This window comes from Meles meles, chromosome 7 (assembly GCF_922984935.1).
Source record: "Meles meles chromosome 7, mMelMel3.1 paternal haplotype, whole genome shotgun sequence".
Lineage (NCBI taxonomy): Eukaryota > Metazoa > Chordata > Mammalia > Carnivora > Mustelidae > Meles > Meles meles.
Window position 1 is genome coordinate 79,368,670 of NC_060072.1, and position 6,484 is coordinate 79,375,153.

Consider the following 6,484-nt stretch of genomic DNA (forward strand, 5'->3'; position numbering starts at 1 on the left):
TATTGAGTTGACTTTTTTTACATAGCACTTATTTTGGAGAAGGACCTAGATGTTGAGGAAGAGGTTTTTAAAATATTATGGTGAGGGGTGCCTGGGTGGCTCAGTTTGTTAAGCAACTCCCTTCAGCTCAGGTCATGGTCCCGGAGTCCCAGGATCGAGTCCCACATTGGGCTCCCTGCTCAGCAGGGAGTCTGCTTCTCCGTCTGACTTTCTCCCCTCTCATGTTCTCTCTCACTGTCTCTCTCTCAAATAAATGAATAAGATCTTTAAAAAAAATAAATAAAGTGAAATGTATGGTGAGATAAAGAAGGGCTTTAATTGTTCAATTGACCTTTATGTAGGGTCCATGGGTATTATAAAGTGTAATTGAAAATATATTTTGTGTTTAATCTCAAGTTTGAAAAGAAATTTAAGAAGTAAAAAGCAACAATTCTTGTTGCTAACCTTTTCAAAACTAAGAAGGACAACAGCTAAATAGTTTAAATGTAGAAAAAATCTATACGAATCTTCAAATTAGCTGACCAAGGTTCTTATTCTAGCCTGTGACTTTGGACAATTCATTTAAAGTTCTGAGACTCAGGTTTTTCATCTGTACAGTACTGATAATAATACTTATTCTTCCTCAAGGAGTTGATGTGAGAGAAGATCAAAGACATAAAGGATGTGAATATGTTTTTATTAACACTGATGTCCTAGAGGAATTAAAAAAAAATCGTTGTTCTCAATCTATAAAAGGCTATTGAATATAATGTAATGAGAACAATTTATTCATTTTGAGTCACATATTTAATGTTTTTGTTTTTTAAGCTTTTTTCACTTGCTCATTTCTTATTTCTAATGTGACCCCTGTGTAGACAAAAGACTAAAAAACAAGAGCAAAATGAGATCAAATTAATGTTTGTCGTTCAGACATATTGACTTTTAGCTTCCTTTTCTATTTTGCTTTTCACAGGACATGTGGGATCATTTCCCCTGACTTTTAGGAAGACAACTTGTGCCTGTGTCAAGCAGTAACACTTATTGTAATTCTCTTCACAGATCCTTTAGGATGCTTGGCTTAGCCTTGGGGTGAGCCAATTGCATTCTAATGGAATGATATTTAAACTTCATTTCAAAGTCCTAATTCCAAGAATTAAAGTAAACACTCTGGAAATCCTCTGATGTACTTTTTTTTTCCCTCCCTCATATTTCTTTCTTTGTGTTTATAGCTGGCTTCCTTTTAATACTTCACGCTCCACTTTTCCCTCCTGTTAATGATATTAGATGAACAGTAAAGACCTTTCTTTTATTCTTACAGATATAATTTTTCAAAATTAATTATAATTAAACGGATTTACTGGGAGGCATGAAAAGCAATCATTTATAACAGAAAGTCACTAGACAAAAATTCTATGATAGTGGAAGAGTTTTCTGTGGACATCTAGGGAATTTCTATCTTTCTTTCTTTTTAAAAGATTTTATCTATTTATTTATTTATTTATTTATTTGAGAGACAGAGCACAAGTAGGGGGAGGGGCAAAAGGAGATGGGGAAGCAGGGAGCCCGACATGGGGCTCGATCCCAGGAACCTGGAATCATGACCTGAGCCAAAGGCAGACACTTAACCAATGGAGCCACCCAGGTGCCCCACTTGGGGAATTTCTGACAACCCACAGCTTATGCAAACTGGTCATTCTCCTGAAATTTCACTTTAATAAAATTTACTTTAGTGCTTAATAATAATAGTGGTTTCGGCCCTTAATTGCTCAAAACTTTGTGTTTGTTAGCAATTTAATATCTTGTAAACAGCATGAGATTGATAAGTTAGCTGAGGAAGATCCTTAAGTTTTACTTTGTTATTGATTTTCTGTATCTTTTTTTTTTTTAAATGACAAATTTTGGAGTGCCTGTGTGGCTTATTTGGTTAAGTGTTTGACTCCTGATTTCATCTCAGGTCATGATTTCAGGGTCATGATATCAAGCCCTGCATTGGGCTCCACACTGGGCATGGAGCCTGCTTAAGATTCTCTCTCTCTCCCTTTTCCTCTATCTCACCTTCACTCAGTCTTTCTCTTTCTCTCTCAAAAAAATAAATAAATAAATAAAAAGAAGAAGAAGCAGCAGCTTTTATTTTTCTGAGATGAGTTGTTAACAATGAAATTGTGAAGTAGATAAAATTACTCTTCAGTGAAGCCTAAAACTCCAAAAGCCACCTCCACCCCTCCTTGCTCCTCTGCTCCATTTTGTTCAGAAAAATCCAATTTGGTTAGGCCAGCTTTCTGAGTATGAATCCTGCTCTATGCCAGCTGAGTGATCTTGTCCATCTGTAAGATGGGATTAATGATAAAACTTACCTATTACAATGGCAATAAGGATTAAATGATTTAAATAAGCGTAAAGCACTTAGGAAAAGCCTGACACAGGGTAAGCGTCATAACCCATTATCACAGTAAGCGTTAGTAGTATGGCCTTCAGGCTCAGGCAACCAGAATCCCTCGCCATGGCTTTCCAGCTTGCCTGCCCTCCCTAGAGGCACTCACTCTCCACTCTTCTAAGTTCCCTGCTTTATTCTGCCAGATAAATAGGCAATGACTAACGTGATCAAGTGATTGCCCAGGGATGAAAATGATAGATAAAAGCCAACTAGGAAAGAATGAGTGCTATAGGACCTGAGAAACCTGAGTTTAAGTCCCAGATTGCCCCTTAGGAGCAACATGATTTAAGGTCAGTTAGTGCCTTCAATGAAAAAATTAAGAGAAACGTTATCAAGTACCGGGATAGGTGATCGCACAGAAGCTGATCCACTCTGGGGGACTAGAACACATTTATTACAGGGATTAGACCTCGTGTGATTGTGGCAGCTGGCTGGGCAGTCGGTTTAAGTGTGTTGCTCCTGTGTCTGGAGTTGTGTCTGTATGGGCAAGGCCAAGAGCAAAGGGAAGAGGGACATGAAGCGTGGAGAGCAAGGACAAAATGGAGCCTAGGGAGATGAGCTGGAGTCCATGAGGTCACCCTGGGCCCTGCTTCTGCCTGTCGCTGGCACTGGTATCTGTGTTTCACTGTCTCTATGCCTCTACCATTGATGATGTTCAGCAGCAGCCACGGAGTAGTGCCTGCAACTAGCCCAGAACCGGGGACCCCAGTACAGGGTGGGGTGAGAACTGCCAGAGCTGTGGACCCTGAGTTGTTGCTGTGAACAGCTTTGCCAGCAGATCCAGGACACCGTGGGGGAGCTGCACCAGCCTGGGAGCCTACAGGAGACTTCCCAGCAGAAGTATGGCTGCCTTCCAACATTTGCACAAGTTACACTCGTGGCCCAGCCTAATGCAGACCCATGCAGGGAAAGGAATTCTCAAAACAGTAATCCAGCCTGTCTAAGTGGACACACGGTAAAACCAAAGCCACCACACCGGGGTGAGTGTTAAAGCTGTATACACCCCGTCTTAGAGAGGCATGAGATTGTAGCTTCTCCATGTTTACAGTTGACTTCCTGCTCCTGAGCCTGGATCACACAACACTGAAAGGAGGAAGGACGTAAGCTTATCCATGGAAAGTACCTTCCTTTGGTATAGACTGTCTTGGGTGGGGGGTGAGGGTGGTAAAACTAATGTCTTTTCAGTTAATGCTTTTGTTTAGTAAGAGTTTCTTCATCAACCCATCCCCACCCCAGACAGTTCCCTTCACTCCTCCTTCTACCAAAGATGGCATCTCTGTCTGAGATCAAGTTTATGAGGTCAGGTTAAAATAGAGCAGGGGTTAGGCCTCAGATTCATAGGTACCCACTGGGTATGGTGCTGTTACCTGCCACTGAATCTGTGGTACTTGAGGCCTAATTTTAGCACAGTTAAAGCCTTGTAGGGTGACCAACTCATTCTGGGTTTTTCAGGGTTTTCCCAGTTTTAAAACTGAAAGTACTCCATCTCAGGCAAGCCCAAATGATTGGCCATCCTCGGGTTTGATGTTCCTCCCTCTGGCTCTGCTCTTTTAGTGTTAAAAATAGAACAGTTTCTGCTCATTCCACCCCACCCCATGTCTGCCCTAAGGTTTCTGTCCCAGGGTCATCTACTCTGCTCTGCCGCAGCCACTATTATCTCTCCACTCATCTAATTGTCTGTGAGCTCCCACTTGGAGCTCCTGACAACCTCTAAATCCATTTCGTACTGCACAGAATCAGAGGAGAAATAGGGAGAGGAGGTTGCCGTTTCAAGTCCTGAGGATTTATTTCCAAGGGAGTTTGAAAATATTCCCACTCTCTTTTCACCTTAGATGATAAATGTTTCCCTAGACAATGAACCACATGGCAGGGCTTAAATGACGGAAGTCAGATTTAGATTAGGACAAAACTACTTAATGTTTGTAAATATTATGCTTCTTTACAAATACGCCTTTCCGCTCCTCTTTTTCTTTCCTTGGGATGTTTACTGCAGAGTTCTGTTGTTGTTGCTCTGGTAAAATAAAAAAGACAAATGTATAATAATCCTTAGATTACCTGTTTGATAAGGAACACTTTTTGAGAAGAGAGGCCTTTATAATAGTGCTTTTTAAATGACAAAACAAAAACTACACACTTTGCTGATGTATGACCATCCACGCCTTTTTGAGAATGTTTTGCTGTGGTCAAGCCCAGAGTTTGGGTGTCATCAGAAGTAATATAAGAGGTCCAGGTAAACCATTGCAAAAGAGAGGAAAGGTGTATTTTAGTAATACCTTGCCTTTATATGTCATTTTTCCCATTGTAAAGGGTGTCCACATCTCTTGTCACAACTCAGTAATAACTAATTTATTTAAGAAGAACAATTAGCCAGGCATTTTACATATATACTAACTCAACTAATATCCTTCTCACAAACCTCTGTATTACGTATGAACAAAATAAGGCACATGGAAGTGAAGTGACCTGCCCCAGGACATAGTTAGGAAATGGACGAACCATGATTTAAAAAGAGGTGGGATAGGGCGCCTGGGTGGCTCAGTCAGTTAAGTCTCTGCCTTGGGTTCAGGTAATAATCCTAGGGTCCTGGGATTGAGTCCCACATTGTGGGAGGGGAGTGTCCCTGCTTAGCGGGGAGTGTGCTTCTCCCTCTACCCCTGCCCCCTGCTTTTGATTGCTCTCTCTCTCTCTCTCTCACATACACACACACACACTCTCTCTCTCTCTCTCAAATAAATAAACAAAATCTTTTAAAAAAGGAAAAAAAAAGAGGTGGTACAATGTTGAATGGTGGCTTGCAAAAATATATATCCACACCTAACACCCAGAAGCTATGAATATGACCTTATTTGGAAAATAAAGGGGGGTGGTTTGCAGAGGTACTTAAACTAAGGATCTTGAGATGAGGGGAAGTGGATGAGGGGGAGGGCTAAATGGGTGATGGGCATTAAGGAGGGCGCTTGTGATGAGCACTGGGTGTTGTATGTAAATGATGAATTGCTAGATTCTATTCCTGAAACTATTCTATTCCTGAAACTAATACTATGCTATACACTAACTAGAATTTAAGTAAAAACTTTAAACATAAAAAAGTACATTTAAAAAAACCAACTCTGGAGGCGCCTGGGTGGCTTAGTGGGTTAAAGCCTCTGCCTTCGGCTCAGGTCATGATCCCAGGGTCCTGGGATCGAGCCCTGCATCGGGGTCTCTGCTCAGCGGGGAGCCTGCTTCCTCCTCTCTCTCTGCCTGCCTCTCTGCCTAGTTGTGATTTCTCTCTGTCAAATAAATAAAATATTAAAAAAAAACAACTCTGATAGACAACATAATGTTGAAAAAATAAAAATAATAATATTACCCATATATATGATATTGATGAATGTTTTGAAAATCTTATTTTTACACTATAATTTTTTAATTTGTTTAATATCATATTATTAAAAGATGAAAAATTCCCTAGAAATTAGGTACAAAATTATAAAAAGAAATTAGGTCCAAAGTTATTTACTCTATAGAGTTAAATACTTGAAATAAGTTTACTGCTCTGATCATTTTTAAATGTTCCACTTTACTTTGCTGATGTATTTCAAATAAATGATTTCCATAATACCACACACACACACACACACATACACACACACATACACACATACACACCCCTCTTGAGATGAGACTATCTGGATTGTGCACATGGGCCCTAATTCCAATGACAAGTTTTCTTTTTAAGAAACACACAGAGGAGAGACAGAGAAGAGGAGGAGGCAATGGGACTGTGGAGGCAGAGGTTGGCATGATAGAGCCACAGCCCAGGATTGCCTGAAGTCACCACATGCTGGGAGAGCCAAGGAAGAAAACTGCCCTAGAGACTTCAGACTTCAGATGGTGCCAACACTTTGATTTCAGACTTCCCGTCTTCAGAACTGTGAGAAAATACACTTCTGTTGTAAATCACCCAGTTTATGGTAGTTTCTTGGGACAGTCCTAGGACACTAATACAGGTGGTCTGGCTCTCAGTCTGTGTTCTCAATCCCTGAGGTATGCTGAGTCACAAATGGGCTGTCCCTAGCATTTGAAACA